General features: G+C 37.5%; 1 long non-coding RNA gene across 1 annotated transcript; it reads left to right on the top strand.

Annotated features, from left to right (window-relative positions):
* The first annotated feature begins 19,447 nt into the window (after positions 1-19,447).
* Positions 19,448-22,678, top strand: LOC140517944 (uncharacterized). Its single transcript, XR_011971792.1, has 2 exons — positions 19,448-20,178; positions 22,194-22,678. It is a non-coding gene; the product is annotated as an uncharacterized lncRNA (long non-coding RNA).
* Positions 22,679-27,224: the final 4,546 nt, after the last annotated feature.

Here is a 27,224-nt window from a genome sequence, read left to right on the forward strand (position 1 = left end):
AGAGTAATAATTCTTAAATTAACTCTTCTGGATCTATTTTCCAGGTCAGTAGTTTTTCCAATGAAGTCTTTTACATTTTATTCTATTTTTTTCATTCTTTTGATTTTGTTTGACTGATTCTTAATGTGTCATGGAATGATTAGCTCACTTTCCAATTCTAATTTTTAATTACTTGTTTTCTTCAGTTAGCTTTTGAACTTCTTTTTGCCTTTGGCCAATTCTACTTTTTAATGAGTGGTTTTCTTCTTTGGATCCTCTCCCCCCCCCCCCCCCAATTTGGCCAATTGTATTTTTTAAGGAATTGTTTTTAACATTCCATTTTTGTCCTTTTCCCAAGTTGTTGACTCTCTCTGGCATACCTCTTTTTTCTTTCCCTATTTTTTTCTTCTTACAAATAGGTGACAATTTGATTGTTCTATGTTTTTCCTTCCTCTATCAGGGTTGGGGAACCTTTTCATATTGGAAATTTAGCTGTAAACAAAAAAGACTGAATTCAAGAAACTTCAATTAGATTTACTTGTAAATGTACTTTATTTTATAAAAATATAACTACCTTACATTTTCAAAAAGTGAAAAGTATTTTAAAGTTAACAAAGATCGCATGTCATGTTAAGGATCCCCACCACTACATCCTATATCTAGTGGATTAGTTTTGTAGAAAGCTTAGCAAATATCCAATGACCCTTGGATTTGTCCACCTTTTTCAAACTAAAGAACACAAGTAACTGATAATTGATTCCCACATGTTCCTTATCATAATTTAGGCCTCTAGAATTTCTTTTCAGAGGAACTAACCTAGTCTTCTGAGAGAAGGCAGTTGAAAACCATCCCTTAGTTTTCTCCCATCTTTCAGGTACCTTTGGAAACAACAAGCTAATGGTAGAAGGCAGAATCAAAGTGGTGGAGTAGGCTAGTGGAAGAAGCTCAGGGATTTAGGACATTGGGATTTTAGTCTTTGCTGTGTTTAACTTGTTATATTGTCTGCCTTAGTCAAGTCAGTTGATTTGCATCATGCTTTCCTCTTTGAGAAAATGAGAATAAAAATATTTACACTTCCTCTTTTGTCATTGGATTGTTATAATGGTAATTTAGATATTAGATGAAAAATCACTTTTACAGATCAAATATTTTTATTATCATCATTATCAGGAAGTGCCCTTGGAAACCAATTTAACAAAACAATACAGCAGAATAGCTCCCAACTAACTGCATTTCCTTTTTATTCTGGTGGATCATGAGAATATTGCAGATTTTAATTTGGATCAGACTTTGTTCATCAAGAAAATTAAAATATCAATACTACCACTTCTTTGTTATAGGATTTGCTATAAAGATAAATGCGATATTAGGTGAACAATCACTTTTATCCTTCAAATAGTTTTATGATTCTCTTCACTCTTCTCATTATTGTTATTATTATCAAGAAGCTGCTTAGGGAACCAATTTAACAACATAGTACAGCAGATGCTTGCTGGTCCTGGGGTTAGGAAGATTCTTTTTCTTGAGTTCAAATTCAGCCTCAGACACTTACTACCTGTGTGACCCTGGGAAAGTCACTTAATCATGTGTGCCTCAGTTTCCTCATCTGTTAAATGATCTGGAGGAGTAAATGGCAAACCACTTCAGTATCTCTGCCAAGAAAATGCCAAAGGGGTCATGAAGAGTCAGACATGACTGAAAAATGACTGAACCACAAAAGAGCAGAGTAGCTCATAAGTAATCTCATTTAATTTTTAGACCGGCAGATCATGGGAGCACTGCAGGCATAGGTTGCCTAGATGTCAGCAAAGGATTTGATAGACTTTCTCATGACATCCTTGTAATCATGAAAAGTACACAACTGTACAGATGGATTTAGAATGTGGAGATTAAACCCAAAGTGTAGAAACAAAATTGCAGAATCTGTAGGTTGGAAGGGATCTCAGACACTATTCAATCTACACCTGAAAAAGGATCCTTTCTCCAATAAATCTGGTAGTCATCCAGTCTTTTTGTTTTTCAAATCTCCTAGTGAGGGAGAAGAACCCATAACCATCTGAGGTACCTCAGGTACCACTGCACTTTTGGTTAGCTCTAAGCATTAGCAGGGCAAGCTAAGTGGGTCAGTGGGTCAGATTGCTAGGCCTGGACCCAGGAAGACTCATTCCCCTGATTTCAAATTCTGCCTCAGACACTAAATAGCTGTATGACCCTACGCAAATAATTTAACTCTATTTGTCTCAGTTTCCTCATCTATAAAATGAGTTGGAGAAGGAAATGGGAAAACACTTGGGTATCTTTGCCTAAAAAAATCCCTCCCAAACAAAAAACAAACACAAAAACCCCTGGCAAAACAATGAAATGTGGTCATGAAGAGTCAGATGTGATTGAAAGGATGCACTAAGAATTAGGAAGCTTTTCCTTACTATTGATGTACTAAATCTACTATGAAATTTTCATCGATTTCCTGTTCTTGAGTGCCCCTATCATACCCCACCCCCCGTTCTTTTCTTCTCCAGACTAAAAAGCTCTAGTTACAGGCATCTAAGTGGAAAAATGAATAGAGCACTGGGCCTGAAATTAGGAAAATCTGAGTTTAAATCTCACCTCAGACACTTGCTTGCTGTGTGACCTTGGGCAAGTCACTTAACCTGTTTGTCTCTTTCCTGTCTGTAAAATGGGGATAATAATAGCACCTACCTCCTAGACCTGTGGTAAAGAATAAAAGAGATAATAATTATCAAGTACTTAGCTCAGTGTTTGGCACACAGTAAAAACTGTATAAATATGAGCTGTTATTATTTATTAACTCTTCCACCTAATCCTCACACAGCATAACCTTACATTCTTTTATTGTCCTGGTTGCCATCTTCTGGATGCTCTATAGCTTATCCTTTCCATAATGTGGCAACCAAGAGTTGAACATAATGCTGCAAAAGTAACTTGATAGTGGGAGTCTATCATCTTTCCTAATCCTGGAGACTAGACATCTTTTTTAAAAATATATTTTCTAACATTATTTTCCTTTCAAATTTTGAGTTTCAGATTCTCTCCCTCCCTCCCAGACCTTCCCCTCCCACACTGAGAAGCCAAACAGTATGTCATTGTATGTGTGAAATAATGCAAAACATTTCAGTATTGGTTATATAAAAAAAGAAAACAAGAAAGTTATACTTCAATTTGGAAGCAGAGTTCATCAGTTCTCTCACTCTCTGGAAGGAGATAGCATTTTTCCCCGTAATGAATTCTCTGGAATTGTCTTAGATCATTGTATTGTGTTGATAAGAGTAACCATGTCTTTCACAGTTCATCATCATTACATCAATGCTGTTACTGTGCACAATGATGTCCTGGTTCTTCCCACTTTATTTTGTATCAGTTCATGAAGATGTCATTTTTTAAACAAATCTTTCCCTTATTATTTCTTTTAGCACAATAATACTTCATCATAACCATATGCTACACACTGTTCAGTCACTTCCTAACTGATGAACATCTCCTTTCTTTTGATATAACTGTGTTCAGTTGTTATTCAGTCATGTCCAACTCTTCATGATCCCATCTGGGGTTTCTTACCAAAGATAATGAAGTGGCTTGTCATTTCCTTCTCCATTCCATTTTACAGATGAAGAAACTTAGGTAACAACAAAGGGACATAGACCAGATTTGAACTCAGGAACATGAGTGTTCCTGACTCTTGAACCACCACTGTATCTGTTCCTTAAATGAGGAAACTGTTAAATCTTTGGTGATGCTGAGTAATTCCATGATATTTGAATTGTTTCTTTCTGGCTTCTTTTAATACTTTCTTCTTGACCTGGATGCTCTGCATTTTGGCTATACTATTCCTGAGTGTTTCCATTTTGGAATCTTTTTTAGCAAGTGATTGGTGGATTCTTTCAATTACTATTTTACTCTCTGGATCTAAGATATTGGGGTAGATTTCCTTTATAATTTCATGAAATATAATGCCTAGATTCTTTTAAGTAGTCCAAGAATTCTTAAATTATCTCTCCTTAATCTATTTTCCAGGTCAGTTGTTTTTTCCAATGAAATGTTTCACATTTCATTCTGCTTTTTTTTTTGTTTTATTGTTTCTTGAGGTTTAATGGAGTCGTTAGCCCACTTACCCAATTCTAATTTTTAAGGAATTATTTTCCTCAGTGAGCTTTTGTTCATTTTTCTTTTTGCATTTTTGTGCACTTTTTTCCCCCAGTTTGGACAATTGGCTTTTTAAAGAGTTGTTAGCTTCAGAGATTTTTTTGTGCCTCTTTTGCCATTAGGCGAATTCTATTTTTGTTGAAGTGTTATTTTCTTCAGTATTTTCTTGTGTACCTCTTTTATCAAGTTGTTATAGCCAATCTTGTTTTAATAATTTTCTTGCATCGCTCTCATTTGTTTCCAATTTTTCTTCTACCATTCATCTCTTTCTTTAACTCTTCAAGGAATTCCTACTGGCCTGTTCAATTGGCATTTTTCTTTGAGTCTCTGCTTGAAGCTATTTCCACATTGTTGTTAACTTCTAAGTTTTTGTCTTGGTCTTCCCTGACACCATAGTAGCTTTTTATGGTCAAATTCTTTTGTTGTTATTGTTTGCTCACTTTCCCAGCCTATTTCTTCACCTTGAACTTTATCTTAAAGTTGGATTCTGCTCACCTCAGGGTGGAGAAACATTGTGCCAAGCTTCAGACTTTTTTGTACCACTGTCTTCAGAACAAATTCTGGGGGTCTATAAGTCTTTGCACTTCTATGACAGTATTATCCTGGCAGAGATGTCATCACTGCTTTCCTAGTCTACACCCTAGTCTCCACCCAGGAAGGGCTACTGTTCCCTGGCAGTCGCAATTACTAGCAGTCCTCTTGACTCTGGAATTGTGATCAGGGCCCCTGATCCCTTATGACAATCATACATACTCCTTTCTATCCTGGAATTGCAACCCAGAACTGCTTATGGGTAATAGAGTTGCTAGTCAGTGTCAGTTGCACCAAGAGCCAGCAGGGAGTCCCTTGTGATCTCTTTCTGATTAGTTTTCTGACCCCCTTACTAGCTCTGGGCTGAGAATTCCTGAAACTGCTAGCCACTTCCAAAGCTTGTCCTCCTGCTATACTCTGGACCTCTGCCCACACTGGTGTTACAGGCCTTTCCTGTGGACCCCCTATGTTGTCATAGGCTGAAAAAAGTCTCACTCTGACCTTTTGTTGGCTCTGTTGCTCTAAAATTTGTTTTGAGACATCATTTTAAAGTTTTTTGGAGGGTAATAATGGGTGAGTAGAGCCTGTACTCTGCTATGTTGGTTCCTCTCATCTAGACCCCTCTTAATGAAGCCTAATATTAGAACAACTTTTTTGGCTACTGTATCACCATGTTGGCTCAACCTCAAATGGATGCATCATCTCATCAAAAGTGCCACCCATTCATGTCTCCCCATTTTGCATGATTCTTTTCCATGTGCCCAAGAAGTCATTACAAGGACACCAATGAAGTATGTTATTTGGATATCTGTCAGTCCTTCCTTCTTATCACACAATCAGTCAGTCTGTCTTATTTTTTGTTTGTACATTTCCTTAATGACATCTTTCACTTGACTTCTCCTTCATAATTCCCTGTTTGTAATGTGCAGCAGACTGTTGAAACCCACCAATTCCCTTTGAATAGTCCTTAATTTCAACCCTTTAAAGACTGTGGTGTCATGGACGCATGGCAAGACTTTATATTATTCCTTGTTATATTCCATCTGATGAGATTCAACTTTATTTTTTAGCTTGCAAAAAACTTAGTGGCTCCAGGGTCTGTTGTCTAGTATAACAGTGTTTTCTCCTAGTTTTATATCACCTACAGATTTTATAAACAGATCATCTGTGCCTCCATCAAAGTCACTGATAAAAAAAAGAATAAACAACATGAGGACAATTGCAGATTGCTGGGGCACTTTACAATAGACCTTCCTAACCCGCTGTAACCTATTCTTTGAGTCTGGTCATTAAACTAGTTTCAAATGCATACAATTGTGTTTCTTTCTATCCCACTAATCTCCATTTTAATCAATAGGATATCTGGAGAGACAGATATCTGACAACCCTTTGCTGGAATCTATACAGACTATATTTATAGCGTTCTCCTTATTTGTAATCAGGGGCAACTAATGGATAAAGAGTCAGGAAGACCTAAATTCAAATACAGTCTCGGACACTTGCTACCTATATTACCCTGCCCCAGTTTCCTCATCTGTAAAATGGACATAATAATGAAACATGCCCTCAATGTGAAGATCAAATGAAATAATATTGTAACCTTCTTAGCACACTGTCTGATACATAGAAAGTTCTTGCTAAATGCTTGCTTCCTTCTTTTCTTCCAGTAATCCTTTCAAAAAGAAGTAAAGAGATTTGGTTCAGGGATATTTTGTCCTATTATGTTGGTTCCCTAGATCTCCTCACTGATAATAAATAGTAATGAGAACAATAAAAATGGTTTCCATTTGTTCAGTACTTTTAAAGCACTGAACTTTTCAAAGTGGTTTTACATTTTTGATATCATTTTGCCATTAAAGGAATGCTGTAAAGAAGGTAGTTCAAATATTCTTATTCCCATTTTACAGATAAGGAAAAGAGTGATACAAAGAAATTAAGTAATTTGTTTAAGACAGGGAAGACAGATCCTGGATTCAAGACTCCAGATTCCCAGCCCAGTGTTTTTTACTACTTACTTCTTCTGGGCCTTTGATTCTTCATCTCTAAAATGAAGCAATTGGATTAGATGTTATCTAAGTCCCCTTCCAGCTCTATAAATGAAGACTCTACCAACTCTTTATGGATGACCCATAGCCTTGTACCCTCAAATAGGTGACTATGACCTTATTTATATTCAGAAGAAGAGATAGAGAAAATTCTTCTTTAACTTTAAAGAGAGTAACAGAATGACTGTGGAATCACTCAATTTGAAAGTCAGAGAGTTAAAGTATAAGTTAGCATTTTCAGGACAATGCTGAAGCTATCAAGAACTTGGAAAGAGAAAATATTTTTTCTCTTAGAGAGAATGAAAGATGAGCAGAAGGTTTGGAAAATGAATATCAACATGATTTACTCCACAAAGAAAAGCAAATTCTACAAGAGGCCAAACCTCATTTACCCTCAATTGGGAAACTAGGACTACCCCGACCCAGTATCAGAGTTTCATCAATCATCTTGCTACTCTTGTAAGCAACACCCTTATCACAGTACCAGCTACAGAGGAAGCTGTGATAGAAATGATGCAGGGAATCAGTGAAAAAGAACAGTCTCAGATATGTGCTGGTTGGCAGAAAAGTTGTCACTTTATACTGTTTTGCTCTTAAGATCTAAGTTGGTATCTAATTTAGTGAATTCTTGCAACGCATTTGAAATTATAAGGCCATTTCTGTTGTTGAGCTTTTGCCACAGTAAGGCAAGAGAAGGAGTAAAAAAAAATCTATAAAGCCAGTTTGACCATTTCTCATAGCAGGATATTTCCAATTGTTAAAACTCAATGATTCTGCTTATATCACTTCAGAAGGAGATCTCCCATTTTCACTTAGAAGCATATCTAGTGAATATCTGATTGTTCTCAAACGTTTTTTTCTCTTATAGAACCGTCTATTACTGTATATAAAAACCAGAAGGTATGAATAAGATTTTTTTTTTAAAGTTGTATTACTTCTTCAATTTCATCAAAATAATTGAAATAATAGCCTTGTGTAGATAATTTAGCAATCCTGAAATCACCCTGGCAAAAACTGTCTCTTCTTCTCTTTCTCCACCTACAATTCACACAAATTTTGATGTTTATTTTGTTTTGAATGTGTGCTGCAGAGGTTTTCCATAAAAGTGCTGTTTTTGTATAGTGTTTTAGCTTCTTTCATTGTGGAGGGTTCTCTGGTGTCCTGAAATTTTATTGGATGATTCCAATACTGAATTTAAACTGAAGTTTTCTCTTTTCATACATCGGCCTCCCTTCTCTCCTATATATTTCAACCAATGATCTACACCATAGATTTCCTTGATGGAAAGTTGCCAGCATAATGAAATTCATATTTTGACTACAATAATTAGACTTGCATGTTTGAGATATAGGGATAAATCTCATTTTTGTAATCTCACTTTTGTAATTTACCTGCAAAAAACTGATGACCTTCATGAAACAAGAGAACCAGTTGTTAACTCAGCAGGTTGATCCACTGCATCAGTTTTATCAAGAGATTATATGTGACTTATCCCAAATAGAAGAAAATCTTCTGGAGCCAAAAAAATCTCTGAAACTTTTGCAATGGACAATTGCCATTGATGACTCCTTTCAAGGGGCATGGGATTTAGAAAACAAGAAAGTCAGGCTTCACTGAAGTAAATTACAAGGAAAATTAATATTTAAAAATTACTTTGATGGCATTTATTTTCCCACTGTGCATGAAAATAACATTATTATTAACATTTTACGGTTTTTTATGGGTGGGAGGGACAGCAAACTGATTAGTTCCTATACTCCTGATTTTGTGCAAAATTTAACAGAAAATCCATCCTGTCCCTTCCTCATTATAGACATATTTGATTTTTGGAGTGAGGAATTTGTCATGCAATTTTAAAAGAATATCCTAAAAGAATGAATATCTAATGGTGTAATTTCAGATTGAGTAACAACTAGATGGGAGAAGTATTTTTGAGCGGGGAACATTAGTGGTGAAATGATGGGTTGGTCAATGAGAACCTATCACTAAGTGCATGCACAGTGCACTCTGGCAGATGCAATTTCCTTCATGGATGTTTTCTTAGCCTGCTTCTGGGCATGATCTGAAGAGGAGAGTAAGGGCCTCTATTGCTGTGTACTTAGAAGCAGGTTCTCCCTGCTTACACATGAGGGATTGCGTCAGGCCAAGCACACTGTACATGATCCCTAAGGACTGGACTCTCATTGATCTGTCACTTTACACTGGTACTTTTCTCCAAGAGCTCAGAGTCTAATGGGGCATGCAGCATGGAAATAACTAAGATAGAGCCACTTTTATTGTTTTATATTTATTATTCAATTTTCCGCCAGTTACATGTAACATTTGTTTTTAAAACTTTGAATTCCAAATTCTCTCCCTTTTTCCCACACCCAACCACATACTCTCATTGAGAAGCCAAGCAACTCCATATAGGAGATATACATATATATACATATATGTATATATATATACATATGTATATGTATATATGTATACATATATATGTAGTCATGCAAAACATACCCAAAATAATCATGTTATCAAAGGCAACATAGACAAAGAAATCTCAAGAAAAATAAAGAAAATGAAAAAACCCCAAAAGTTGCTTCAATCTGTATTCAGACCCATCAGTTCTTTCTCTGGGAATGGATAGTATCTTTCATCCTGAGTCCTTCAGAGTTGTCATAGGTCATTGTATTGTTGAGAATAGCTAAATCATTCACAGTTCATCATCTTACAATATAGCAATATTGTAAGTTACTTTGTACTCGGTACAATTCACTTTGCATCAACCCACCTAAGTCTTTCTAGGTTTATCTGAGAGCATCCTGTTCATCATTTCTTCTAGGAAAACAGTATTCCACAACTTGTTCAGCCATTCCCCAACTGATAGGCATCTCTTTAATTTCTAATTCTTTGCCCTCAGAAAAGAGTTACTATAAATATTTTTTGTAGATATAGGTTCTTTTTCTTTTTTATCTCGTTTGGGATACAGACTTAGTAGTGGTATTGCTGTGTCAAATGGTATGCCTGGTTTTATAGCCCTTTGGGCATAGTTCAAAATTTCTCTATGGAATGATTTAATCAATTTATGACTCTGAAAACAGCACATTAATGTCTCATTTTTACCACACCCCCTCCAACATTTGTCATTTACCTTTTCTGTTTACCTTTCTAATTTAAGAGGTATGAGACAGTACCTCAGAATTATTTTAACTTGCATTTTTCCAATCAATAGTGAGTTACAATATTTTTCATATGGCTATAGGTACCTTCAATTACTTCATCTGAAAACTGATTGTATCTTTTGATGATTTATCAATTGCAGAATGGCTCTTATTTTTATAAATTTAATACATTCTCTATATGTTAGAGAAATGAGGTCTTTATCAGAGAAACTTGCTTCAAATTTTTTTCCTGTTTCCATTGCTAACTGTATTTCCCTCCATCCTATTCACCTTACTCCCATTTATTCTATTCTCTCTTTCCTTTCACCTGTCCCTCCTCAAAAGTGTTTTGCCTCTAATTACCCCTTCCCCAAATCTTCTATTCCCTCCATTCCCTTTCCCCTTTCCTTATCCCTTTCCCCTTCTATTTCCTGGTAGGGTAAGATAGATTTCTATATCCCATAGCCTGTGTATCTTATTTCCCCAGTTGCATGTAAAAACAATTTTTAAGATTTGTTCTTAAAACTTTCAGTTCCATATTCTTTACCTTTCTCTTTCTCCACTTACCTTCATTGAGAAGGCAAGCAATTCAATATAGATTATGCATGTGTAGTTATGTTGTGAAAAATTCTCTATATTTCCATCCATCCTATCCCACCCTCCATTCTATTCTCTTCTTTGATCCTGTCCCTCCTCAAAAGTGTTTGCTTGTGATTACCCCCTCTTCAAATTGGACCTCCCATCTATCACTACACCTCTTTTGTTGTTTTCTTCCCTATTTTCCTGTAGGGCATGATAGATTTCCATAACCAATTGAGTATTTATTTTATTCCTTCCTTAAGATAAATCTGAAGAGAGTAAGGTTCACTCATTCCCTCTCTCCTCTCCCTTTATCCCCCCCATTGTAAAAGTTTTTTCTTGCCTCTTATATGTGAGATAATTTACCCCATTCTATCTCTCCCTTTTTTGTTCTCCCACCACCTCCTTCTCTCATTCCTTAATTTTATTTTTTATATATCACCTCTTCATATTCAACTCACCTTATACCCTCTGTCTATATATATTCCCTGCAACTACCCTAATAATGAGAAAGATCTCATGAGTTACAAATATCATCATCTCATTTATGAATGATAGTTAAAATTTAATAAGTCCCTTATGATTTCTTTTTCTTGTTTACCTTTTCATGCTTCTCTTGAGCCTTTTATCTGAAAGTCAAATTTTCTATTTAATTCTGATCTTTTCTCAAAAATGTATTAAATTCCTCTTCATCACTGAATGTCAATGTTTTCCCCTCATGGATTTCACTCATTATTCCCGAGTAGGTGATTCTTGGTTTTAATCCTAGCTCATATGACCTCTGGAATATCATATTCGAAGTACCTCTGAGCCCTAAGAATAGAAGCTACTATGTCCTGCATTAACCTGATGGTGGTTCTACAATACTTCAATTGTTTCTTTCTGACTGCTTGCAAAATTTTCCCCTGGACCTGGAAACTTGGTTATAATATTCCTGGTAGTTATACATTTGGTATCTCTTTCATCAAGTGATTGGTGGATTCTTTCCATTTCTATTTTACCCTCTGGTTCAGGACAGTTTTCCTTGGTAATTTCTTGAAAGATGATGTTTAGATTCTTTTTTGATCATAGTTTTCAGGTAGTCCAATAATTTTAAAATTATCTCTCTTGGGTCTATTTTCAGGTAAGTTATTTTTCCAATGAGATATTTTACATTGTCTTCTATTTTTTTCATTATTTTGTTTTGTCTTATGATTTCTTGATTTCTGTTAGAGTCATTAGGCTACATTTGCTCCAATCTAATTTTTAAGGAACTATGTTCTTCAGTGAGCTTTAGGACTTCCTTTTCCATTTGGCCAGTTCTGCTTTGTAAGGCTTTCTTCTCCTCATTGGCTTTTTGGACTTTTTTTGCCATTTGGGTTAGTCTATTTTAAAAAAAATTTTCTTTTTTTCCCCCAGTTGATTTATTCATTTTTAGTTTAAAGCATTCATTTCTACAAGATTTTGAGTCTCAAATTTCCTCCCCATCCTTTCCCTTCCCCAAACTCAAAACACTGTGCATTCTGATTACCCCTTCCTCCAATCTACCCTCCCTTCTATCACAACCCTCCCTTCCCTTATCCCTATCTTCTCTCTTTCCTTGTAGGGCAAGATAGATTTCTATACCCCATTACCTGTATTTCTTATTTCTCAGTTGCATGCAAAACAATTCTCAACATTCATTTCCAAAACTTTGAGTTTCAGGTTCTCTCCCTTCCTCCCTTTCCACCCATCCCCACTGAGAAGGCAAGTAATTCATCACAGGCTATACAACAGGTCCTCCTGTGTATGTCGAGCTCCTTGCTGTTACATTACTGCATACTCAGTAGGATCTGCAAACTAAGAGGAAAGTATGGGGACTGGGATAATTGTTCATTGTTTCCCAGTTGTGGTGGCTATAGTTCTGTGGAGTCCCAGGAGCACCCTAGGATTGTATTGTGTGCAGAGCCCAGGCAGGAGCAGTGATAGCTTGAAATGGAGCTCTGGAGCAGGAGTAGAAAATTGCCTGAGTGCCAATCCAGCAGAAGTGGACAACTGCCAGTGTGTCGACCTTGGAGAGGTGAACCATAGAATGGGAGTGGATCCAGGCAGGAGCTGGGAGCAGCTGGCTCCTGCTGGAGGAGGAGGAATCCAGAAACTTGGAGTTCAGCCCCAGGGCAAGATTGAGACTGTACAGCAAGGCACTGAGTTTGCTTTTTTGCAGTATTCTCCTGGGACAGTTTGAGACCCAGGTGGTGGAGCTGCCTATGGTGGATTGGGGGAAGTGCCCTGTACTTCCAAGGATCCCACTCTAATGACTTTGTTGCCCAGGTGCCCCTCAGGAATTGGTAGCAGGGTTTGGAGCATTGTTAAGACTGGGACTTGGCTTACTAGAGCTTGTACCTGAGAGTGCCTGCAAGGGCAGTGTGGGGAGGACACTCTTCTCAAGAGGACTTTATTTGGTTATTTTGTTTTGGATTGAGGAAGGAGGAGCTGGTTATTCACTCCCCAAAGAATGATATTATGTTATATTATTCTATTTATTCTGAAAATTTGAAGTTCATGATGTGTTTGTGGGAATTATGTTGTATTTACTTAAGAAATGTTAATAATACCTGTTGCCTCTGTAATGCACAGGAAAGATCTTGGGGCCCAATGTAATGGTAATTTAAGGTTAATGGTGGGTGGGGGGAAGAGTTAAAGATCTTTGCAGCCCATTCATAGGTCTCAATACCTTTTGTTAATTTCTATTGAGGCACTGGGTCAGAGGGTCAGTCCTCAGACTCTGAAAAGTGTATAAACACTCTATGGTGAGATTTTACTTTGGGGCTTACTCATTGGAAGTGTTTGTTAGTCCAGATGAGACTCTGGGGCAGCTGCTAAGGAGCCCCCTGGCTTTGAAAACCCAGATGTTGGTGCTTTTCTCTCTGGTAACTATGCACGTATTTAATGGTCAGGCAGTTGGAGCTGTCTGTTGGTCTGTGCTATATGTATTGCTTATGATCAGACAGTTGGAAACCCTGTCAGTTTTTATTTTTCTGTATTTTCTCTGAAGTTCATGGCACTGACTTTTTCACCTGAGCAAAGTAAATGATATATGTGCTTGATTAAAGCAGATTGTTAACCCCTTAAAAGTTCCTTTCATTTTAGAAAAGCAGATCTAAGAACCTGAATAGCAAGCCCTCCTGTATATGTTGGGGTTCTTGCTCTTACAGTCCTTGTCTTTATTCTGCCATCTTGGTTTCACATCCCCATAGAACCACTTTCAACAAAGGCACAAATAGTTACAGGTCATCCACTTTACAGTGTTTTTTTTTCATGACCTTCATGAGAGGCAGCATGGACTCAGGATGAGATCTGAATCCAGATCCTAGCTCCATCCATTAGTTATTGGATGACTTAGAATAAACAGCTTCAACTCTTAGAGTTTGATTACTCATCTGTACAATGGAGATGATAAAACCTAACTAACAGAATTTTAGTGAGGCTCAAATGAGCCAATGGATCTAAAATGCTTTGTAAACCTCAAAGCGCCCTCCAAATGGAAGGCATTTTTATACAGAAGAAAATTTTGTGCCATCAAAAAAAAGTGATTGTCCTATGAGGAATATACTCTCAATAAATTTTGTGAATTATTTTTAAACAGCCTAGGTATAAAATTAAATAGTATTGTTTCAATTAATAAAAATTAATCTGGAGTAATGTTTTGGAAATCAGATTGTGTGGTTTGAAAAATTTTACAAACACATTAAATACTTTATGTGGACACATTGTAGTTTATTCTGTGTAGTATAGGGCATGTAGATGGTGTGGTGGATAGAGTGCTGGACCTGAAGTGAGGAAGACTCATCTTCCTGAGTTCCAATACAGTCTCAAACGCTTATTATCTGTGTGACCCTGGTCAAGTCACTTAACCCTGTTTATCTCAGTTCCTAATCTGTAAAATGAGCTGGAGAAGGAAATGGCAAATCACTCCAGTATCTTTGCAAAGAAAACCCCAAAGAGAGTCATGAACAGTTGGACATCACTGAAATGACTGAACAACAACATGGGGATATGATGGTTGTTGTCCTTTGTCTTTGAAGAGGACCAAAATGACATCACCATGATAAAGTGAAATTTCAGTGTGTCCAACTGTGACTGATCAAACCAATATGAGCTTGGAATGCTCTACCATAGGTTGGGCACAGATAGTCCATTTGAATATTTGGGGTGAATATCCCAGATTTGCACATCCTGAATTTACTTTGTGCTGTCTCAATTCTGCTTTGCTCAAAGAGCCCAGCACTCTTTCTGATGTGGGCATGCCATGCTAAGAGGTCCTGTGCCAGTGTCTCCCATGCTGCACAGTCAAATCCAAAGTTCTTGAGAGAGACCTTGAGAGTGTCCTTGTATTATTTCTTCTGGCCACCACGTGATTGCCTGCCCCATGCAAGCTCTCCATAAAATAGTCTTTTTGGTGAGCATACATTTTGAATTTGAGCAACATGGCCAGCCCATCTGAGTTGCGCTCTCTGAAGCATAGTTTGAATACTTGAGCAAACATAAGGTAATTTGAAGAGGGAGTATGTGTTAACAAATGGGAACAGAAGAAGTTCTTGTAGGAGCTGGCATATGAGATGTAATAAGGAACCTGAAGATTTTTAAGAGCAGGCATGGTAGGGACAATTTCTGGCCTTAAAAAGACTATTTTGGCACCTACACCAAAGGTAGATAGGAAGAGAGAGGAAATGGAAGGCAGGAGACCACTTAAGACTCTTCTACAGTATTTGAGGTTAGGTATGATGAGGGCAGTGTTTATATGAATATAGGATGCAAAAGAAATTTTGAAGCTAGACTCAATAAAACTTTGCAAAGGATTATTACATGTGCTTGTGGATGTTTCATAAAGCCCCTACTAGATTATAAACTCCATGAGGACTGGTACTATATAGGCATCACCAAAGTCTGAGTGTAGTTTTAAGATATTGAAACTTATTCTCAGCAATACAATGATCCAAAGCAATTCCAGTGGATTCATTATGAAAAATGCTATCCATCTCCAGAGAAAGAATGGATGGAGTCTGAATGAAGATTAAAGCATACTATTTTTCACTTTTTTTTTCCAGGGTTTTTTTCACTTTTGGGTCTGTGTCTTTGACAACATGATGAATATGGCAATATGTTTTGCATGATTGAACATGTATGTCCTTTATGTCTCAGGGAGACGGGAGATGAAGGAAGGGAGAGAGAAAACTTGGAACTCAAAATTAAAAAAAAGAATGTTAAAAATTGTCTTCATATGTAATTAGGGAAAAAGTAAAATATTTAAAAATATATTGATGCTTTTTTTTATCATTACTTTTATTATTAAAACTTAAAACTGTGCTAAGACCTTTGAGACAGACTATATTTACTCTTGGAAAAACTCTACTATTGAGCAGAGAAGGTAGATGCCTAATAAATTTTGAATTCAATATTAAGAAATATATTTGAAAACGTAATATCATTTTATATGGACTTCATACCAGAAAAGAACACTTTTCTAGGAATGATTTAAGTGGCTTTCTTATGGAGTTCTCTTAAACAAGTGAATGTCAAGAATCCTGAGTCATTGATGTTACTTTTTCTTCTCCTTTTTTGTATGACACCCCCCATCCCCATCCCTTGGAACTCAAAAATTTTAGAGAATCTGTGAAGAGAATATGTTATGATAGACTTTAACACCAAAATTCTGGACACGGAAATTGTTAATCAACTGAAGTTCATCATGCAAACTTGTGAAATTTCTTTAATTACTTCTAATAGCAGATTAAAGGTTACTGGTGATTCCAAGACTGGCCAAGAGAACAAATGATGCAAAAAACATTTGGCTCTTTTTTTTCTGCCACTGTCACTAATGAGACCTAAAATCATAGGCCATTTTCTGCAATTGTTTGTATAGAAGACATGTAGAAGATAGCTAGAGAATAATGTTTTGCATTTTCATTTATGTATTCTGCAATGTTTGTCACTTAGTTTTTTTCCTTTCTCTCTTATTTCACCCATTTACCTTGCTGCTCTATGGGTTATCCTTGACTTGTCATCTGCAATTTTTTTGAGGTAGTCAAAACCTGAGATTGCATCACTGTGGGAACAGTGTGGGATGGGTATCCTAAGTTCTATAATTCATAGTGTTGGCTTCTATTTATATTTTAGCTTGTAACTTTGTCCTACTTAATTGAAATGCTGATAGGTTGCCCTGGAGAACCCAGGGTAACATAGCTAGTAAGATGTAGGATTTGAACCTTGGTCTTCCTGACTCCACGGCCAACTCTGATTCCACTAAATACAGAATACTTTTAAAAGCAGGACACTTGTCCTCTAATATTTCATTGTCCTCTTTCTTCACAGTTAGGTTACTTTGACCCATAGTTAAAGATGCGTCCATTGTCAAGATGAAAATTTATGGTTGCTTTAATCTTTCTAGTAAAGAATGAAAACTGAGAATTGTAAGGTATTTTTTTTTTGATGATTCCCTTTCAACAAAGATAAGCATTTGGTAATCATGCATAATATATGTAGAGATAGAAAGATCATTAAAATGTTTTAAAAACGGATTATTTCCTTAATACCAACATAGCCTGGGTATACTGGCCATAAGGGAGGCAGTTCTTGTGGCATGTACTTTCTGGTTCTAGGCCAGATCTCACATTGTGAAAAACCTGTTTCTTCAGACCATGCCTAATTAAGAAACCTGTGCTACGTGTGGAAAAAAAAAAATCTTCTAACTGGTCCTAAAAACTGGTGACTATTTTCCAAGTCGATCTTAGTGTGCATATAAAAGGAATGGCATATCTCTTTATATATATTTTTGTCTCTATCTTTCCCTGGCTCTCTTTCTGTCTGTATATCTGTGTCTCACTATTCTGCTGTGTCTCTTTCTTTTTCCTTCTTGACTCTGAAGCAGGAAAGCTGCCTAAAGAGCTAGGTAGAGGAAGAGTGGTTCTCTTGTCTGTTTGTGTACCATCCAGTCATGGTAACTGTAAGCACAGGGTTACTTGTCTTTTTGTGATTGTTCCTGATTTTAGGCAAATAAGCCTTCCTAGATGGAAGTGTTTGTATAGCTTGATCAGCTCAGAAGATCCCCCAGTCGTATTGGCTGTTGGAGCTAAATGATTGTCATATCAACCTCTCTTAGAGGCACACAAGAAGTGTCTTGTATAACGACAGTTTGCTGACATTAGTGAAGGTATCTGCAGTACTTATGGAAATATGGTTCTGATTCTGGGAGCCAATACAGTGGAGCAAGAAGTAACTTGCTCTTACCCTCCCTTACTAACCTCTGAAAGCACAGAAAATATTGCCCCAAGAACAATTCAGAAACAACTCAGCCAGCAAAAAAGATGGGGTGCAGCAGTTTTTTAGCACAGGAAGGTTGGAGGATTAATGGGAAAGACCCTCTCGTTCTGGGGGAGAGGGAGCAGTATAGGATGAGAAGTATTCCAGAAAACCAGAAGCAATCAGCACCTCAGAAAACTGAGGGAGGAGATTCTGAAAATGATGATGAAAAAAAGAGCCTGGACAGCATCTTTCAGGAGATCATCAAGGAAAACTACGAGGTCCTAGAACTAGAAATAGTCATGGAAAGAAACCCCCAATTACCTCCTGAAAGAGATCCCAAATTGAAAAAGTCAAGGAATATTGCAACTAAATTCCAAAATTACCAGGTCAACGAGAAAATATTGCAAACTGTTAGAAAGAAAAAGATTAAGTATTGTGGAACCACAGTTGTCATGATGCGGGACTTGCAGCTCCTACATTAAAAATTCAGGAGGTGTGGCTTAGTAGCTCGTATATATTAGGTGCTGGAGCTGCCAGCTTATTTTTAGAATTTTAGGAACAGATCTTCTACTCTCAACCTTGGTTAGACATCTGCCCATTCAACTTACTAGGGTGTGGCCACTGTGCATGTTATAGCTTCTAGAAGTCACAGGTGAGAGTTAAGTGCCAGGTAGCCACCAGAGGTGGCTGAGCAATCCTGAAAGGGACTCAGGGGCTAGTCTTTTTTGAACACCAGTACACCCCTGAAAGACTATGTACCAACTTTCTGAAATAAGTAAGGCAAAGTTGTAATTTCCATTTTAAAGATAGAGAAAGTGAAGCATAGGGTAGTGAAAGGATTAGATCACCTAACTCTCCATGGTAAGGTCGAAGGTTCAAACCTAAATCTTTCGATTCTCTTCATTCAGTATTGTCCTTTTCACCTTACTCCTCTGTGGATTCAAGGACTTCTGAGGAAGCTCTAGGTGAATATTTCTTCTCCAAATAGAGATTTATGTTCTTTTATTTTAGTGATAAGAAGGGTCATAGGTGAAGAAGATCACTAGGAAGGGGTCATACTAGTTGCTCACATGGCAGAGTATTCAGGTGTTAATGTGGAGGGAAGGCCCCTTTGTAATTCTCCCTCTTCAAAAAAAGAATCTCACCTGTGGCCAGTTGTGGAAAACTAGATTTTAAAACAACCTTGAGCTGTCATTTTATACCTTACACCTTTGGGTTAAAGTATAGTGTCTCCTATCTTCTTCTAAATTCAAATACTGATCAATCCCCTACTCTTTTGAATTCTCTCCTGTGATATACTTTTCTCTGATTTTAGGTCTTAATCCCTACTACCAGACTTAAGATCTTACACCCAGAGGGAAGGGATTGATGTTAGTTTTTGTAGCTCCCTCAGGCCTAGGCATAGGTTCTTGTACATAGCAGAGTTCAATAAACATTTGTTCAGTTGATTTGCAAAAACAAAACATTGTGTGTACTGCTTTCCAGTTTACAAATGAATTGTACTTATCTCATCTGACCTTTGAAGAATCAGATACTATCTTGATAATTTACACAGAGAAGTCTGATAGATTGCTCAGGGTCACACAGCTGGTACATGGTAAAGCCAGGCCTTCTGGTCCATTTCTGAGATGGCTCCCTGAAATGAGGGCACTGAAATGATTGTGTTTTGAGTGGGGCAGAGGTGGAGGGGAGAACAGTTTGGGATCATAGGGAGGACATATCTAAATAAGGTACTTACTAAGTATGTGAGTGGGTTGCTTGAGGCAGCATGTGAACGCAGGGCACCTGGAATGTCATTCAGTATGAGACAAACAGCAAGGGAAAGGGAGGGTGTGGAGGCCAAGCTTTGATTTTCACCCTGGTTATTGTCTTTTGTAAATTTCGGGGATTGTTCCTTTTGGCTTAAAACTTTTAGAGACTTATTTACAAGGCTGGGCAGGAACTCTCTGTGCAATAATTTATTTTCAAGTTGATCTGACCCCTGAAAGCTGTTTTTTTTTTTTTAAATAGCTTTGAGTAACCTCTCACTCCTCTAACCTTTGAGTCCCTCCTTTACATTCTCATAATACTTTGTAATCTGTTCGTGTACACACTGAATTCTGTTCTGTACATAATTTACATTCATTATGGTACAAGGTATTTGAGAACAATAACCATACTCTGAATGTAGATGGGACTTAGTTGGAAATGATTCAAAGAAAGGGAAGGATTTCTCTGTGTTAAGTAGTAAATTAAAACTAATGGAAAATTTGACATCAAAAGATGGATGATATATTCTAAAGTTATATGTTTACTTAAGGAAAGAACTTAGATACTCATTCAGAGTAGTTCTTTTTTAGGCTATTAAGGGAAATTGGATTGCTTTAGGTTGGATGACTAATGTCATAGGATTTGATGCTACAAGGATCCGATGATTCCTTTCATTTTGCAATGAAAAAATGGAAACCTGGAGAGGGAGCTCTTTTAGATATCACAAGGTAGGTGAGCCTGTATGGTCTGCATGTGATAGTGATGGGGTTCAGACTCTGGGAGCCTCCTTGAGCCCCCTTGAATCTTCCCACTTAATCTGCCTTTCTTCCTCAAATCTAATTTTCCCATTTGTTCTGGCAGTCTCTGGAAACTCATCAAGATCTGTATTCATTCCCATACAGCAGATATCAGGATCTCTGGATTGCCCCACCTGCTTCCCACCCAAACCCTCCATTGTCTGATATCTCCTGATAGCCTCCAGCTGTTTCCAGCCTTTGACCCTCCTTGGATTCCCTCCTTGGACTTCTCCTCAAGACCCTTCCTAAACCTCTCCTTCTATCACCTTGGACTGCCAGAACCCCCCCCCCCTTTTCCCCCCCAGATCCCTCTTTTCTGTAAGTTCCATTTTGCCTCCATGCAGGTGCTCAGATTCAATCTAGCTCAGACTCTGTCTAGCTGAGATTCTATCTGGCCCATTAGGCTCCTTAAGAGGCCACCTAATTTGGCGAATCTTTAATAAACTTTGTTTTCTTTGGCTTTAAGAAGACTTGAGTCGAATTCATTCTAGCATGACCCGGACTGTCGGTATTTTGGGGTCTCCGATCACCCCTCAAACTCGTTAATAGCAGTTTCAAACTATATCAATTAACTGAACTTTTTTTCTGGGCAAGGCAGTTCGATTTTTATTGACTTTATTCCATGCAGCAAATAAACAGTGAAGCCAGGTATCCTGATTCCAGGTCTAGGACTGAATCCTTTCTTTTACACTGCTTGGTTAGTATCACAGAGGTTAACTGTTAAAGAGCCATTTGTCCCTCTGAAAATTGCGGCACTGGGTTTTAAATAGATGGACCATAGGTCTGATATCTTCTGACATTTATGCTGTGTAACATTTGCCTTTCCTTCACAAAGATGCTTGGGAAAACACCCTTCTTGCTTTACTGCCTACACCCTTCATAGAAATGTGTACAGACAGCACTGCAAGGTACCACTAAAATCATTTAGGTCAATCCTCTCATTTTATAGATAACAAAATTGAGGTTCAAAGAGGTTGATTGATTTGTTCATGGTAAGACTGAAGAACTTAGATTTATTTGTTTTTTTTTCCTTCCCTTTTATTTTATTTAAAAAAATTATGTCTTTTTAGTTTGCAACATTCAGTTTCACAACCCTTTGAGTTCCAAATTTTCTCCCCCTTCCACTCCTCCCTTTAATGTTTTGTGGGTTCCGGGTGAGGAAGGGATCTAAAATGCCACAAGGGGGCAGCAACTCCCACACTGATGGTCCCGAGGCTGAGAAGGGAATCACAGGGCTTGGGGCAGCTTTCACCTGTCTCATCTCCCACCCAGAGATAATAGCAATAGGATCAGATGCATTACTCCCTTATCCAGCTTCAGTCTGGAATGGTTGGCCTGCTCTTTGAGGGGTCAAGGAATATGCTCCTCTGCTCCTTTCGAAACCTGTACTTCATGTGCCTGGGAGCTGGATTCAGCCTCAGCCCCCTCAGGTGTGCGCTGTACCTTCAGAAGCACCAAACTGCCTGTTTTTTTTTTTTTTTTTGTTTGTTTGTTTTTTTTTTAAATTTCAGAGAACTATGCGCCCCTGGGAAATGTTTATTGCTCTAAGAGCCAGAAACCTGCATTGATTCATGGCACAGGTGTGTTTCACGAATCTCAGCTGCTCCCTTAACCACCTCCAACAGCCTCAAGATAGCCAGAATAAGATTATTGGGATTAGAGTCCCCCTAAGACTATGAAGAGTGGCTAGGGGAGCAGCTGGGCTGTCCTAAGGCCCTCCAAAAGATGATACCCGCTCTTTCGAGTCCAGTCCTAGGTGGAGAAGAAAGGAAGTGAAGGGTTCCCAGGGAGAAACGTGAGGTTGGTCATTTGGGAGCATCAGAGTCAATTCTCCCTTGCGATTATTTGCAAAGGGAAAGTGGGAAGGGTGGGGGAGAGGGGAGACGACAGCAGGTGAATCATTTGTGATTTCTTTTTTCTCAGCCTTTCTTGCCTTTTTTTCTTAGATCACTTAATGCTGGAGAAAACGAAAGCTGCCCTTGCCGAAAACGAGTTGCTTTTGATACTTGTGTCGGGAAGGAAGAGGAAGAAACTCTCCCTCCCTACCCTAGAAGACAGGCAGCAAGAGGGTTCTCTGGAGGTGTAATGGACTTGGACTGATGACTTGGTGTCTTGCTGAGCAGTAGAAACTGCCACTGATTAGCTTGTGCTTGTGGGGATTGGATGCATCCTACTGTCTTGGTAATCGGGAGGGAGCCATCCTGAGACTGAGAGTCAGCTTCAGGAAGACTCCAGGAACATCTTGAATTTTTGCAAGATAACCATGTGCAAGCGTATGGTCGCTAGATTGTTCTGAAGAAATGGATGGTTTCCTGACCAGATAGGTACAATAGTTGATTTAGTATCTAATTGCTTGGATTAATTTTTGCAGTTCAGAAGAGGAGAGGCACTAGTATCTAGAGAATAACAAATAAAAAAATTTTGGAAACAAGTAACTGCTGCTTTCATGCTATTACTCAACCTTTTCATTTATGGCTCAGAACAGTTGATCTCTTCTTCTGGTGTGTGCCCTGTGTGAAGTAGGAAAACTCTTGTGCACAAGAAAACGCTTTTGAAAAATTCTTATCTGGTTTTTCCTTCCAAATTTATCTTCTTCAGCGATTCTCTACTTGATTTAAGATTTCAAAAAAAAAAAAATGAATGCAACACTTCATCTTTTCACTGGGGATGGGGAGATGGGTGGTGGGGTGGTTAGTCAGATGACAGTTGTCTGGGCTGAATTGAATCAACTAGTGATATTTCCTCAGACGGACTTTAATCTGAGAGGCTTGGGCAAGACCTGGTTATTTTACTGGTTGGGAAGGAAGACAAGCTTTAGAAGAAACTGGGAATTTATCAATGGTCTTATTTTTTATTTTTATTTTTTACTGTCAGTGAGTGAAACGAATTGGGTGAGAATTTCATTCAGGTGAATAAATATTTTGTGGAAAATTCTAGTGAGATTTCTCGTTGGCTCTTTTCATGAGAGGAGGAAATCATAGTTTAGAATAGCTAAATGATGTATTTTTTAAAAAAGCTTTACTTACTTTGCTATTAAGTAGTATAATCACTTGCTTTTAAGTCTATCCACATAGACTGATTTAGGTAGATAAATAGATAGATATATGTATCTTAGAATCTTATTTAATAACCTGAGAAAATATCTTTTGGAGAAATGATTACTCTTGTTAACTATCCTTAAATGTCAGTTTGTACTCTGCACATATGAGGTGGGAAGAGGAGCAGTGAAGGAAATGCTTGATTTGATCACAAAGGTTAACTACATACTTATTGAACCCATATCCTTTGATTAAGGATAGTCTTATTTTCTTAGTGCTTAGCACAGTGCCTGGAACATAGTAATCACTCAAAAATATGTCATCTTATAAGTGTATTTTTGTTATAAATAAACTAATAGCTATGGTCATTAGCCTAACTTGTTTTTGAAAAAAAATTGCATTGTTTTGAATTTAGTTTGTGGAAAAAGACAAGGAAGGGGGGTGGAGCCAAGATAGTGGAATAACAGCATGCACTTTCTAGAGCACTGTCCCCAAGCCCAGAGAAATACCTGTAAAAAATGGCTCTAAAAAAATTCTGAAGCTGGAGAACTCACAGAATGATGGAGTGATGCAAATCTCCAGCCTAAGAGAGTCTGGAAGGTTGCTGGGCCTAGGAAGTGTATACTGTGTCTTGTAGGGGGGCAGGGCACAGTCCATTGTGCTCTTCCTTCCTGCTACAAGTTTCAAAAGCAACTTGTTTTCAGTAACAACTTTGCTAAAGTTGTTTATTGTTTCAAGTAGTTTTTTACTTGATTCTCTAGGTTTCTCTTCAGTATATCATCATATCATCTGCAAAGAGTGATAACTTAGTTTCTTCTTTGCCTATTTTAATTCCTGCAATTTTTCTTCTCTTATTGTTAAAGCTAACATTTCTAGTACTATATTGAATAACAGTGGTGATAATGGACATCATTGTTTCACCCCATCTTATTAAAATGCATCTGACTTATCTCTATTACATATAATATTTGCTGATGGTTTTAGGTAAATACTACTTATTATTTTAAAGAGGGCTCCACTTATTTCTATGCTCTCTAGTGTTTTCAATAGAAATGGGTATTATATTTTGTCAAAAGCTTTTTCTGCATCTATTGAGATAATCATATGGTTTCTGTTAGTTTTGTTGTTGATATGATCAATTATGCTAATAGTTTTCCTAATACTGAACCAGCCCTGCATTCCTAGTATATATCCTACCTGATCAAAGGATATTATTCTCATGATAAGTTGCTATTATCTTTTTTGCTAATATCTTATTTAAAACTTTTGCTTCCATATTCATTAGGGAAATTGGTGTATAATTTTCTTTCTCTTTTTTGGATCTTTCCAGTTATGTATCAGCACCATATTTGTATCATAAAAAGAATTTGGTAGGACTCCTTCTTTGCCAGTTTTCCCAAATAGTCTATATAGTTTTGGAATTAACTGTTCTGGAAATGTTTGATAGAATTTGCTTCTAAATACATCTGGCCCTGGAGATTTTTTCCCTAGGGAGTTCATTGACTGCTTGTTCAATTTTTTTCTGAGATGATGTTTTTTAAGCATTTTACTTCCTCTTCTGTTAATCTGGGCAATTCATGATTTTGTAAATATCCATTTCACTAAGATTGTCAAATTTATGAGCAGACAGTTGGGCAAAGTAATTTCTAATTATTGTACTAATTTCTCTTTATTGAGGGTGGTAATTTGGTTTTCTTCTTTTTTTAAAAATCAAATTAACCAAAGTTTTATCCATTTTATTGGTTTTTGCATAAAACCAGCTGTTAGTTTTATTCATTAGTTAAATAGTTTTCTTAAATTTCAATTTTCTTAATCTCTCCTTTGGTTTTCAGTATTTCTAATTTGGTATTTATTTGGGAATTTTCAATTTGTTCTTTTTCTAGCTTTTTCGGTTGCATGCCCAATTTATTGATCTCCTCTTTCTCTATTTTATTCATGTAAGCATTCAGAGATATAAAACTTCCCCTAAGAACTGTTTTTGCTGCATCCCATAAGTTTTGGTAAGTGGTCTCATTACTGTCATTCTCTTGAATGAAATTCTTGATTGTTTCTATGATTTGTTGTTTAACCCCTCATTCTTTAGCATTAGATGATTTAGTTTCCAATTAATTTTTGGTTTATCTTTCCATGGTCCTTTATTTCATATAATTTTTATTGTATCATGATATGAAAAGGATGAATGGATTATCTTTGCTTTTCTGCACTGGATTATGAGGTTTTTATGCCATAACATGGTAGGTGCCATGAACTATTGAGAAAAAGGGATGTTCTTTTCTATCCCCATTCAGTTTTCTCCAGATGTCTGTCATATCTAGGTTTTCCCGAATTCTATTCAACCCCTTAACTTCTTTCTTGTTTATTTTGAGGTTTGGTTTATCAAATTCAGAGAGGGAGAGGTTGATGTCCCCAACTAGAATAGTTTTTCTAACTATTTCTTCCTGGAACAGCCTTAACTTCTCTAAGAATTTGGGTGTGATCCCACTTGGTGCATATATGTTTAGTAATGATATTACTTCATTGTCTATGTTGCTTTTTGTTGGGGGTGTAAGCTCAGTTCCATGTGGACAGTCTCGGGTAGGTAAAAGTGAGGACTTCTAACCTCAGAGTTCTCATGAGGCCCCCCAGGGAATGGCTGGGAATTGAGGCGTGAGACACGGCTATCTCGTGCGTTTCCGCCTCTTCTCCATGGGATATGTGCTGGGGAGAGCATCCCACCCTTGAGATTGGTCCGGGGTCTGAGCATACCTGTTGTTTACTAGCTAAAGACTGAGAGCACGCTCGGTATTCACGTGCAAACTATGCGGCGGGAGAGCTTAAGTAGGGTCAAAAGCCTGAAGGCACTCTTAGCACTGAGGGGCCCTTAGAGGACAGAAGGCCCCTCTCCCCTCTTCCCTCTCCCTTCTCCCCTCTTCCCTCTTCCCTCTCCCCTGTCCCACTCCCACTTCCATTCTCTTACTGTAAGATCTTTGCCTCCTTGGGAGGAGGACTCCTCTCTCCTGAGGAAGAATTCCCCCTGCACATGTAACCAAGACCCTGAATAAAGCCTAACCCTTGTTTGACTCTGGAAAGTCTCTTCTCTCACACGTTTATCCAGTTTGGCCAGCCGAAGACCTGCGACAGGTAAGGAAAGACTCGGGTAGCCCTTAGGCCTCTAGGCCTGACAGCTTTTTAGAGGGATGTAGTTTCCTTCCTTATCTCTTTTGATCTATTTTTGCTTTGGTTTGCCTGAGATAAGGATAGCTTCATCTGGTTTTTTACTTCAACTGAAGCATTATATATTCTGCTACAACCTTTTACCTTTGCCCTGTGTGTATTCCCATTTCAAATGAGTTTCTTGTGAACAACATATTCTAATATTATGGTTTTTAATCCATTCAGCTATCTGTTTCAGTTTTATGGGAGGTTTCATCCCATTTACATTGAGTTATTATTACTATCTATGTCTTTCTCTCCATTCTATTATCCCGACCCCCATTTATTGTTTTTGTTTTCCCTTGTTTCTTACCCTCCTCCAAAAAGTTTTGCTTTTGACTACTGCCTTTCTCCATCTTACCTCTCTTCTATTTTCTCCCCTCCCTTTTCTTTCCCCTTTCCTCTTTTACAGCCTGTAGGGCATGTTATATTTTGATACCTAATTGAGTGTGATATTTCCTCTTTGAATCAAATCATATGAGAGTAAAGTTCAAACAATGCTCATTTCCCTTCCTTCATTCCCTCTACTATAATATGATTTTGTGCCTCTTCACGTGATATAATTTACCATTTTCTGCCTACTTTTTTCCCCTTCTCCCTTCACACCCTGTAATTAGGTTTTCTGTTTACTATCACATCAGTTAATTTATACCCACACTTACCATCTATGTATATCCCTTTTAGATGTCATAATAAATATACAATTCTCAAGATTAACAAGTTTTATCCTTCCATGTAGGGATGTAA

The sequence above is a fragment of the Notamacropus eugenii genome, chromosome 1 (genome assembly GCF_028372415.1).
Source record: "Notamacropus eugenii isolate mMacEug1 chromosome 1, mMacEug1.pri_v2, whole genome shotgun sequence".
NCBI classification, from domain to species: domain Eukaryota; kingdom Metazoa; phylum Chordata; class Mammalia; order Diprotodontia; family Macropodidae; genus Notamacropus; species Notamacropus eugenii.